The 12274-nt window shown below is 36.5% G+C and overlaps 2 long non-coding RNA genes across 3 annotated transcripts; both read right to left on the reverse strand.

The window, feature by feature from the left end:
* Positions 1–8389: 8389 nt before the first annotated feature.
* LOC142140445 (uncharacterized) lies at positions 8390–9032 on the reverse strand. Of its 2 annotated transcripts, XR_012688483.1 has the most exons (3): positions 8997–9032; positions 8724–8800; positions 8390–8515 (listed from the first exon to the last, which is right to left on the reverse strand). It is a non-coding gene; the product is annotated as an uncharacterized LOC142140445 (long non-coding RNA). The 2 variants fall into 2 exon arrangements; XR_012688482.1 differs by lacking the exon at positions 8997–9032 and having other exon boundaries at positions 8724–8986.
* A 266-nt stretch (positions 9033–9298) lies between these two features.
* Positions 9299–10040, reverse strand: LOC142139179 (uncharacterized). Its single transcript, XR_012688173.1, has 2 exons — positions 9538–10040; positions 9299–9389 (listed from the first exon to the last, which is right to left on the reverse strand). It is a non-coding gene; the product is annotated as an uncharacterized LOC142139179 (long non-coding RNA).
* Positions 10041–12274: the final 2234 nt, after the last annotated feature.

Below are 12274 nucleotides of genomic sequence, written 5' to 3' on the forward strand. Positions count from 1 at the left end.
AACAATTAGGAATAAACTTTCAAAGATATGTATATAAACTGGTTTATTATGGTCAGATGCCTTACATTCTATCAGAACAACACTCAGAGAACCTCTCAATATGTCTCCATATGATGTGTTAATTGGAAAATTGCCCAATGTTGTCACTGCTCTTGCATTTGAACTAAGCAAAACAAATTACTTAACAGTGCATTATTTGATTTTACTTAGTAATCAACTTAAGGAGGTCCAAGCAGCTGTAATTAGAATACAACCAGTTCCCTGTGGATGGTCGGTTATCTGAGTGACTGGTGTGAAGGACCATATGAAGTGCTTCTGAAAACTCCAACTGCTGTAAAAGTAAAGGAGAAAACTACATGGAGTCATGACTCTCATTATAAGAAGGAAAATTCTCCCGAAACAGCACAATCAGGAGATAATCTTCAAGACAATGAATCTGATGTCACTGGTAATGGAAATCATACTAGTGCACTGCTAAGAGGGAAAACATCTTGTGAAAGATGTTAAGGGATGCCCATGGTAATTAAGTGCATTTGTCGATATTGTGGGTATCCATCTAAAGAAAGATGTATGTAAAAAATGACCCATTTCATTTTCAGAAACAACTCGCTATTGTTACAAGCCAAATGTTGGTAGGACATGTTGCTAGAGAGAGGCTGGGTCAAGAGATGTTTTCTTTTGGATTTGTGAATTGAGTGTGGATAGGATGGTGGGATTGTGCCAATGGAGAGAGACAGGTTGCATAAACACTGCAGGCATGCAGTGTTGGAGAAGGAGAGTAAAAAATGTGAGGGAATAAAGTTGAGGGAGCAGGTTGTATGGTTAGAAAATGACATAAGTGTAAAGACTTCTTCCTCAGTTATTGGGTAGAATAAATTGAGGGTGGATTTGTGAGTACAGGAGAGGATGGCTGGGGTGTTCAGGGACTGGCATATTGAGATATCTTGTAAAATGCTGTAGAAGTCGGTGACAACATTATGGGGTACAATGAAAGATGTGCATGATGGTACAGGTGGACGGAGAAACAAGTTGAAGGTGCCAAACAGGCAACAGGGGTTAGGAGACATTGTGGATATTAGAAACGTGAAGTGGGGGTTTGCTTGGAAAGTGGAAAGGCAATGTTGTAAAACAAAAGGATGAATTTATAGTGGAGGAAGTCATCATTGGTGTAAGATTTTCTGCATTGGTGCACAGTAGTGCGAGAGCTCTTTTGTTGGTAGTGGGTCTATTTGGTGTGCATTGATTGACATTTGAATCATTAAACACTATATGTAGTGGCTGAAGCTGCATTGAAGAGGGTTCAAGTCATTGTATTATAGAAAGAGGAAGCCAGATCAGGGCAAGACAAGTTAGTTAAAGGAAATAGGAGTATATTAAAAAGTAGTTTTGTAAATTTTTTGGGGGTCCTGATTCACTTAGGGAATTCCAGGCTGGGGTTGATAACACATTATGACTGGAGGACCCTACGCTGCGTGTCTACCTGATATAGTCTGGCCAATGCTTTGGAGAACTCAGTGCTTGTTATCCCCCTCATTTAGTGGTACATAACCGAGGGTTTAGTACTGGTGCTGTATGCTTATTTTTTTAATAATTATTGTAATTTTTAAAATGGAAGTAATCATCATCAATTTCTTAAACAAAAGCATCAACTGATTAATTGAGTAGTGACTGTTGGTAAATTTGCCTGCTTTTAAATTATATAATGCTGAGTGATAATTTGTAGTAATTGACTATATCTGAATGGTTAACTATTTTGCCCTCTTTGGACAGTGCACATTATATTCTAGACTAACAGACATTCTTCTAAGATGTTGAACCAGAAGAGAGATAAAGCTGGCTACTACGGCACTATTGTACCTTGTGAGTATACTTTTACATTTTTACCCTCTCATTCAACTTCGATAGTGGCATAATTGTTACATTCTCTTCCTTCACGTTACCAAATCTTAGATACCAATCAAGACGTTTTCCAGTTGTGATTGTCTGTCATTATCACTCTTTGTATAATTCAGACATTGCAAGAATATATCTATGCAAGGTAAATTATGATGTAACAATATCATTGCTTCTAATTTCCCCTACAACACCTGAGACCTTCTTTTACATGGAATTCTCAAGATAACAGTTCATGGTTCTGTTGCTGGTTTATTTTTGGCAATGGGAAGTCAGGGAGGAGAACCTTAATGAAAGCTTTCATAGGGGGCTGATCTCTTTTATGAAGGGTGTGTCTATAGAAGTTGTTGGTGAGGATTTGTGAACTGACCAGTGATTCTGTTTTGTGACCAGTGTTGGAAGGATACACTGGATAGTTAGGTTTTGTTTGGCTATTAAAAATCTGTCTGGGAATCCAAAAGAGATCCTGAGAGACCAAGATCACGAGGCCATTATGTCAGTTATTCTAAACACTTATATACTTTTGTCACACATCCCAAACGGTTGGTCTGGCTTGGAGCTTTAATAAGGCTTTGAAGTGTATGGTAATAAAAAGTAATAGCTAAGGATGGGAAAGACTGGGCTTGTCTGTTACCATATTTAATATTTGCTATTTGGGACATGCCACAAGCTTCCACAGATTTTGCCCCATTTGGATTGTTGTATGATTGCCGGAAACAGATAATCCTACACAATGCTAAGGAAACTTGCGAGCAGGAAAATACTCTCTGTCGAAGTATAATTGAACATATTACCATTGCGAAAGAATAACGTCAATAATGCTACTTGTAAAGGAACATATGCAACAAGTTCAGGTAACCCAAAGCAGGGTTATATATTAAGTCTACTAGATTTATAACTTTTAACCCCTGGGAGTATTAGTCCTGACACCCACTGTGAAGTCTTACAAGAGAACCAGGTCCTATTTTCAGAGTTCCCGTGTGCACTAGGGCCAGAGTCACACAGTGTTTGCTTATGTTAAAACATTTTAGTTTTTCTGTAGAATACAGAGCAGGAAAACTGGAAAGTAATGCACTATCTAGGGTATATTACCTTTCAGATAATAGTGTTTAACCCCATCATCATCATCTATTTATTTATATAGAGCCACTAATTCCACAGAATTGTACAGAGAACTCATTCACATCAGTCCCTGCCCCATTGTTTTGAACAGAGGGGAATGTGAGAAGATGGTAGAGTCTGGGAAGGAGGTAGAACTGGTTGGTGAAGATTTGCGAACTGGCTTGTGATTCTGTTTTGTGACTAATGTTGGTAGAATACACTGGATAGTTAGGATTTGTTTTGCTGTTAGAGCTCAGATGAGCAGGATTTGTTTTATGCTACTGTTTGACTGCAAATAGCCCAGTGGACAGAGCACTGTGGACTTTGTTTTGATGCATATAAAATAACAGCCAGACTGGGTTTAAAACTTTAGATAGATAGATAGATAGATAGGTAGATAGATCCTCCATTTTCATTTTTTCAGATGTCCTCCCAATTCTTTAATTGCTTTTCTGTGCACTGTCTTCAATGTTTAGACTCTCTGGGGGGTATTCAATTGTTAGCGAGTTTTGAAGTTCGAGCGCGTTAAGTCATTTTCTAGCTATTTTTCCTTTTTTTTGAGCGCGGAAACTTCTCCCTCAATTCTATTCTTTTTTTTTTTTTTACCGAAAAGGTGTTTTCGCGCTCCAACCGTTTGTCAATGTTAAAGTATAGGCTGGATGTGAACGCTCAGCGGGAAAAGCTATTCAATTGTTTTTTAACGCTGAGTGTGAAAAAGTAAAATCTGCAGTTTCATCTCGCACCTCCTTGGTCTGCTCAAAGTAAAAGATTTTTTTTTTTAGTTATTAAAAAGAGATATTAAACTGAAGATTAGGTGTAAAAGTAAATTAAAACAACCTGAAAACGTAAAATAACTTTTTTTTAACAAAAATACAGTGTAAATAATGAAATATTTTTTCAAAGTTCCCCCTTTAAAAAAATCCATAAGTGGTGCAGTCCTATTTTATTTAAACTAATTTTTTTTTTTTTCATTCCAAACACTTGAGTGTACAGTTGTGGTGATCAGCTCTGTGGTGAACTGACTGTTGCCTCAGTGTTTTTTTTGTGCATACCAATCTTTCTGAGCATTTTCCAGTAGTGTTCGTTGGTGGATTATCCAGGATTTCCTAAAGATAAGTATCGTATTTGTGCTTGGTGTTGTCTGTCTGTCAAGTTTGCAAAATTAACATATAAATTAATCACTTACACCAATTTAATATCATATAAAAATAGTGCATCTCACAGGTCCATTCATCCCCTGCACAAACATTCATTTCCCTTACAATTTTTGTTAAAAATAGTTAAATACTTTAGTTTCAAATTCACCCCTTTTAATTATTGTCTCATTTCAATGGAGCCATTCGTGGACACAGTGTGGATGTTCATGTATGCTGCATGTATGGAGGAGACTGCTTTGGATGAAATGCAAGGTGCTGCAAATGTGGGAGTGTCTGGAGAGAATGTTGATGTTTGTGATGTGAATGCGGGTATGGAAGAGGGAGAGGCTGTGGGAGAGAATGGTGGACAGGCAATGGCTGCATTGTCCAGTGTGGCAAGTAGGACTAGGATCCCCAGGCCGCGTCTGTACCGCAACAGGCGTTTGCTTGATGGATTGGCCGAGGACGAGGTGAGAAGACTATATCGCCTATCGTCCTCTGCAATTTACAATCTGTATGAGATTGTAAAACAGGACCTGGAACCTCATTACCCTAGTAACCGTGCAGTCCCTGGACTTGCCAAACTGCTTGGTGTTTTGCATTTTCTTGCCTCAGGAACATTTCAGCCCACCTTGGCAGTTATTGCCGGGTATTCCCAGCCCACTTTTTCTAGGATCCTGTTCCAGGTCCTAAATGCCCTCAAAAAGCACACTGCAACGTTTATTAATTTCCCGCAGTCTGCCAATGAGTGGCGTGAGGTCAAAGCTAAATTTTACGCTTTGTCTCAAATGCCCAATGTGCTGGGTGCAATTGATTGCACCCACATTGCCCTTACACCACCCCGTCGAATGGAAGAATGTTTTCGTAATCGAAAACACTTCCATTCCATCAATGTTCAGATGGTTTGTGATGCTAAGCAAAAAATCACTAATGTTGTTGTTGGTTTCCCAGGTTCATCCCATGACTCCTTCATCCTGCAACAGTCGTCCTTATTCCGTAATTTCGAAGCAAGATCCTTTCCAGATGGCTGGCTGCTTGGTAATTTTTTTTGTATTTTTTTGTTTTTGTTAATTGTGTATTACAGTTGTAAACCCTTAAAAAAATGTAATGATGTGTCACTGTTTTTAAAAATGTTTTTTTTTTTTTTTAAGGCGACGGTGGATATGGAAATCGTTCCTGGTTGCTGACTCCTTTAAGCAACCCTGTATCTTCCTCAGAAAAAAGGTACCAATCAGCACACATTCGTACCAGGGGTGTAATAGAAAGAACCTTTGGTACACTTAAAAGCCGGTTCCGCTGTTTAGACCGGTCCGGCGGTGTGCTTTTATATTCACCCTCCAAAGTTTGCGATATAATTATTGGTTGCTGTATTCTTCACAATATTTGTATTGCAAACCAATTGGAGGTTGAAATTGATCCAGACATTAGTTTGGATTTGGACCTTTCTCCTGAGCTTGGTCAGATGGAGGAGTTTGCAACTCATGTTCGTCAACGTGTAATAGAAGATTTTTTTTCATGTAAGTATTATTTAGAATGGTAAAATTGATGTGTGTATTTTATAAAAAAAATAATGTTCTTGTACTATTATATATACAGGAATGATGGCAAACTGTGTACCTGGCCCCAAAGGAGGATATAATCTAGCTTTTCAGAAAATGGGTAAGGAAGTGAAAAATAACATCATGGTGAGTATAATTGTTTTTTATACTTTAAAAAAATGTATTTGTTGTATTGCATTTATATGTAAGGGAGTGATGTGATTGGATATGTCAATTGATAACTGAAATCTTTTGACAATATTGCTGACCCTTAATAATTTTTTTATGAAATGCAAATCAAATTTATTTTTCTTAATAGAGTGATACTGACCTAATTTTCTTTTTTCTAATAGATCTCCTAAAAACAAAGCAACATGGATCTTTTGGATATTGGACTGAAAAAAAGATATGCAGAGAGAAGCAGTGTGGTGTCCATTTTTTTTTTTTTTTTTTCTCTAGGACTATACACAATACAATAAAAACGACTTATTCCAAAATGTATTCATATATAAGTTTCAAAAAGTGATCACTGCAGTACCTTTTTGAATAATCATCCAACAAAAGTGACTTTACTCTTAAATATTGTTTCCTTTATTTTTTTATATCAATAAACAATTATTTGTTTTTTTTTTGTTTTTTTTTTGTGATAGGCACTATAGCAGGGGAAGAGAAACGCAGTTTGGTCCCACTGTCATAATTAATAATCAACCACATACTGTTCAGTGCTGCCCTTGATTCCTTAGTGAGTGCTGTCCCCTAAAAATTGTAGTTGGCCTCCCCCCTAGGGACACCCAGCCCAGTGCTGATAGCACTACGGTTCTTCCTAATACCCCTGGCCTGGGGCTTATAAATGGGCATTTTGTTTTTATAAAAAAAATAATAATATTTATTTGAGGAACTACATGTCCCAGCCAGCAATGTTTGCCTAAATAGTGTGGCCATGCAGCTACTACTCTAACTACAAGCATCAGGATTCCCATGGCACCCAAAAACGATTGATGCCACTTTGAGAACCAAAAGTGTCTTCATGCTCTTACACACATGGCTGGCTGGGATCTGTAGTTCCACAAATCAAATTATTAAATAAAAGCACAACACCCTCATTACAACCACAAATCTTTATAAAAACAAATAAAAAACCCAAGAAATACAATAAACACCCTCATGTACACCTTATTCAAAGAAAAAAAGTAGGATTGCTGAAATACTCTGTTGCAGCCTTTACTAGAAAGACATGACAGCTACCGTGTTCTGATGCAGATGTACATCTTCTGAACCTAAATTTAAAGTTAAGCCTAGTGCAGCCGACCTACTGCTGTTTAATTAGAAAAACTCTGGAAAAAATGTCAAAGCGTAACCCATATTTTCAATAAAACAGCACTGGGCAAACCAGCCTGGGTGATTAGCACTATAGCAGGGGTAAGAATGTCATAATGATTAAACACCCACAGACTGTTCAGCGCTGAGCTGGATTCCCTAGGGAGTGTGTTCCCCTTTAAAAATGTAAACGAGCCACCCCCCCCCCCCCCCTAGGGACACTCACCCCACTACTGATAGCACTAGGGCTCTTCCTACCACCCTGGGCTGTGGGTAGTAGGGTAATAAAGGAAGAATATTTGTGTAAAAAAGTGAAATAAAAAACCATTTTATGTTGTGGAACTACAGGTCCCAGCCAGCATTGTTGCCCAAAATAGTGTGCCCACGCTGCTACCAGTATAAGTACAAGCACCAGCGTACCCACGGCAGCCAGGGCATGTTGGCACTTGTCAAAGCACAAGTGGAAACATGACGTGACACCCACGGCAGCCTGAGACCTGTAGTTCCACAAAACAAAATTTTTTGTTGGTTTCTTTTATATAAATATTTTTTTTGGGTAATGAGGTTGTTGTGATTTTATTTTACTATTTTGTTAAGTGGGTATGCTGGTGCTTGTACTTATACTAGTAGCAGCGTGGGGACAATAATTTGGCAAACATGGCTGCCTGGGACATGTAGTTCCACAAATCTGATTTTTTTTTTTTTTTTTCCATACTATTACCCTACTACCCAGAGCCCCTGCCTAGTAGGAAGAGCCCTAGTGGTATCAGCACTGGCCTGGGTGTCAATAGTGGGGTGGCACGCTTACATTTTTCAAGGGGAACACCCTTGTTAGCGAATCCAGGCCAGCGCTGAACAGTCTGTGGGTGTTTAGTCATTATGGCATTCTTACCCCTGCTATAGTGCCTATCACCCAAGTTGTTTGGCTATAATACACCCTGTTGTATCAATACCTTTTTAAAGAAAACGCTATACTTAGTTTAATCCCATTGAAAATTATCTCAAACTGCTATCTTGAGTGTTAAACATTCAACTCTTTCCCTGGAAGTTAATTTAATAATACTATTTCTTACCTAACCACAACTTTTTTAATTTTATATTTAATTAAATTAAAAATATGTATGCAAATTTAACCACTAATGACTATATATCAGAGTAGGAGCCATTACAACCGTCATACATGTATACAAAAAAGTTTAGGGTACATGTAAAAATGTCATGTCTATTCTCTCTATTGTCATGTGCTGTTTTTTTTTTTTTTCAAAAAATGGTTGCAGTAGTTCACAGTTAACAAGTCTACAACATCCCAACTTTAAAAAATGGTAATACTATCCCCCTAAAATATTGGCAAGGTAACTGCATTTGATGAAGGTGTATCTATCTAATAATTAAAGGAACAATAAATTCAAAAGTAAAATTTTATTGTACAAAATACATAAGATTTTTAATACATTTTTCTTAAGTTCATTCAGTCCCTTGGATTTTCAAGCTGTTTCTTTAAAATGACATCCACCAATTCCATCCGAACATCTGCAAGAAATTTTTTTTATTAAAAGCTTATCTTTGAAATTAATATTACATTTCACATCTAAATACTGGAACATTGATATAGTGCTTTAGTTTATATGGACACAAAACATATCCTATTGTTGGACTCTTGATAAGGAGAAAAATGTTAACATTCAAATAGACTGCATTAAAAATGTATGTCTAAGTCAATAGTTATATAGTTTTTTACCTGAAAACTCTAGTTATGTCTGCAATTTTCGATTCCATGTTCCTGAAAGTTGTATCCATCCAATATTTGGGTGCAATCTTAAAAAAGCAAAAAGAAAGAAGTGTATGTAAAACCTGTATTTTTTAACAAAATACAAACATAACTTTTAAAACAAGGAAGGATCAGTATGGAGTACAATATTCATTGTCCATGTCACATCATATCCCTTCCATTCTGCAAAAAAAATTAAAAAATTACACTTTTATGAAAAAGAATAAACTGAAACAAACTCACCAAATATTTAACAATGCTGATCATTCCTGATGTTGAAAGGTCTGTACATTTGACTTTTTCCTGTGTTAGGATAAAAAACAAAAAATATGATTACTTAAATTTTCTCAAGAATAAAAAAAAAAAGGAAAGATATATTTATGTATATATAGAGATATATATATATATATATATATATATATATATATATACACACACACACACACACACACACACACGAGGAGACAGACACACACACAGAGACTCACACACACACGGAGACTCAGACATTTCAGGCATGCATCCTAGAGAGAAATAAATAAATACCAAATAACATTGTAACGTAATGCTTTTGGATGATGTTATCCTCTTGCTTTCACTTCCTACGCATTTTGATCCACGATGCTTCTGGGTTACCTAGAATTGAATGTAAAACATAGAAATTAGGATACATTTACATTCGTATAAGAAACTTATGACATTACTGTACATATGACATATTTGTGTTTTTATGTCACTAACCTATTATCAGTTATACGCTTCTTTTAACTAATCATTTTCTTACCCTTCTTCCTCAGATGAGACGGGGTTGATGATTTCCTCTTCTGGATGTTCCTGTAACAATCTCCTCCTTGCTGACTCCGCTCTTCTTACTTCCACCACGGGGGTGTGTAGTGCAGATGACGTCCTCTGCTGTGGTGTTGGGGGAACAAATCCAGAAATGTTCCAATCGGCTAATGGGACTGAAACATTACCCTGTACTCGCCGGAGTCTCAGCTCTTCACTGATATTCATTACATGCATTGACAGCATTTGCAGATGCATTGTCTGTTGTTGTTGTAGCATATGCATCTGTGCCATGGATTGATTCATCTGGTAATACACTGCTGTATTCTGCTCCATTGCAGCAGCCATTCGCGTTTGTAAGTTGTTATTTACTTGAATAGATGCTGACATTTCACTGTGCACTGTGATGAGTCGCTCCAGTAACGAATTGGTGGTATTACGGGAGCTTCGTACCTCTTCCACAACAGACGTTAAACGGTCTACCGAGTCACCAATTCTCTTAACTCTGTCTTCCATATTTCGGCGAGAAGTTTCCTGCCTTCCTTCCATCTTTCTGGCAAAGTCTGTGATGGAATGAAACCGAGTGGCTTGTTCTGGCAGACCGTGCACCAGTTGTGTTGGAAGACTGGTGCCTGTGGAAGGTACCCTTGCTTGAGATGGACCTTCCCCTTCGGTGGTTGGAACTTGAAGGTTGGGGAAGGCTTGCTGTAGCATCTCAAATCTTGTTGCAGCATCTTCGTGGACCAAACTGTCAACTGGCGAAAATGTCAGTGATTGACTGTCATGTTCTAATTCCTCTGTAAAACCAAAAAAAAAATACTACATCAATTATTCAGATATTACATTATATGATTTCAATGTTTAAAATAATTTGAGTAATGCATGTATTCTGATAAAAAAATAAAAAAAAAAATTAGTCACCGGTTACTGAGCAGACAGGAGATGCTATTTCTTCCATGGCAGCTTGAGAAAAAAAGGTGGATACTGGTGTTACCACCTGTTCCCTTGGGATGATGGATTCTAAAACATAAAATAAACAAATAATAATTAAAATTTGTCTATTAAATACCCCAAAAATATGTGAGACATTTCTTTATCTAAAATGATACATGTGTACAATTACAATATGTATATTCCTATGGATCTGAAAAAAAAATACGATTATAATGCTAGATAGTTATGGACACACAATTTTCAACATCTTCATACCTTCACGACTATGAGCAAGGGTTATTGATGTTCCCCCTTCTTCACACATCTCTTCAACGGGTCGGCCTTCTATACATAAAAATAAATTAGATAAAATAAATTATTACATATATATATATCTATATATATAGATAGATAGATAGATAGATAGATAGATAGATAGATAGATAGAGAGAGAGAGAGAGATAGATAGATAGGTATATAGATAAAAAAAAAATGAGACATTAAAAAAAAAAGTTGCTGAGACCAAACAAAAAATTAATTCTGTGTAAACATTACCTCGCTGTACATCAGCAACAGGTTCCGAGACGTGTACCTCAGTCACTCTTCTTCTCTTGTGAGCTGTAAGTTAATTTTAAAATACTATTAGATGCTATTATTAATTGTTGACAAGGATTTAAATAGTAATCAAGAGTGACAATGAGGAATAGTGAGTGAGAGAGTGTGATAGTGAAAGGAAAAGATAGAGAGAGATAAAGCAATATTAAAGAAAAAAAGAGGGAGAGTGACAGTTAAAAGAGAGAGTGATAGTGAAAGAGCGAGAAAGAGAGAGAGAGAGAGAGAGAGAGAGAGTGAAATAGAGAGAGACATTGATAGACCTAAGAGCGACAGTGATATAACAAGAGAGAGAGTTATAGTAAAAGAGAGAGTGATAGTGAAAGAGCGAGAAAGAGAGAGAGAGAAAGAGAGAGAGAGAGAGAGAGAGTAAAATAGAGAGAGACATTGATAGACCTAAGAGCGACAGTGATATAACAAGAGAGAGAGTTATAGTAAAAGAGAGAGAAGGAGATATATGCATATTGTTTTACAATGCAAATATAATTACCTTTTTTATTTGGTTCAACAGTTTGGGCAGGATGAGTAGACTTGGTTAAACGGCTTTCTTTTTCTGTAAAAAATAATTATAATAAGCTTTGCAAAATGTACTATATTTAAAATATATTCTATCTACTTGATCACAATATATACCTTGATTGGAAGCCGTTGTCGCTACTTCCACTGCGACTTGTCTTGGCATAAGCAATGTGACACCTATAATAAAAAATAAAATTTATTTTTAGTTATATAGAAGCAATAACATTACATTTTTGTTTTTGGACTATTTTATGGAAATATTAGATGCACCAAAAATAACAACTTACATTTTACATTGGAAGAATATTTTTTTGATATATATTAATTGCATGCAATAATTATAGTAACAAGTGTGACATCAATTCCCTGGTATTATTAGACAAATGATATACATTTCTATCTTACTATTACAAAATTATAAACATGTAAATATGTATGTGTATATGTAGATATGTATGTGTATATGTAGATATATATATACACACACTTGTAGGTTAATTGACTGCTATTGGAATTGACCCTAGTGTCTGTGTGTGTGAATTTAGACTGTAAGCTGGGTGCAGGGACTGATGTGAGTGATGTGAGTGATTTCTCGATACAGTGCTGTGGAATCTGTGGCACTAAAAAAAAAATGGTGATGATGATGTATGTACATACATACACAAATATGT

This window comes from Mixophyes fleayi, chromosome 2, assembly GCF_038048845.1.
Source record: "Mixophyes fleayi isolate aMixFle1 chromosome 2, aMixFle1.hap1, whole genome shotgun sequence".
NCBI classification, from domain to species: Eukaryota; Metazoa; Chordata; class Amphibia; order Anura; family Limnodynastidae; genus Mixophyes; species Mixophyes fleayi.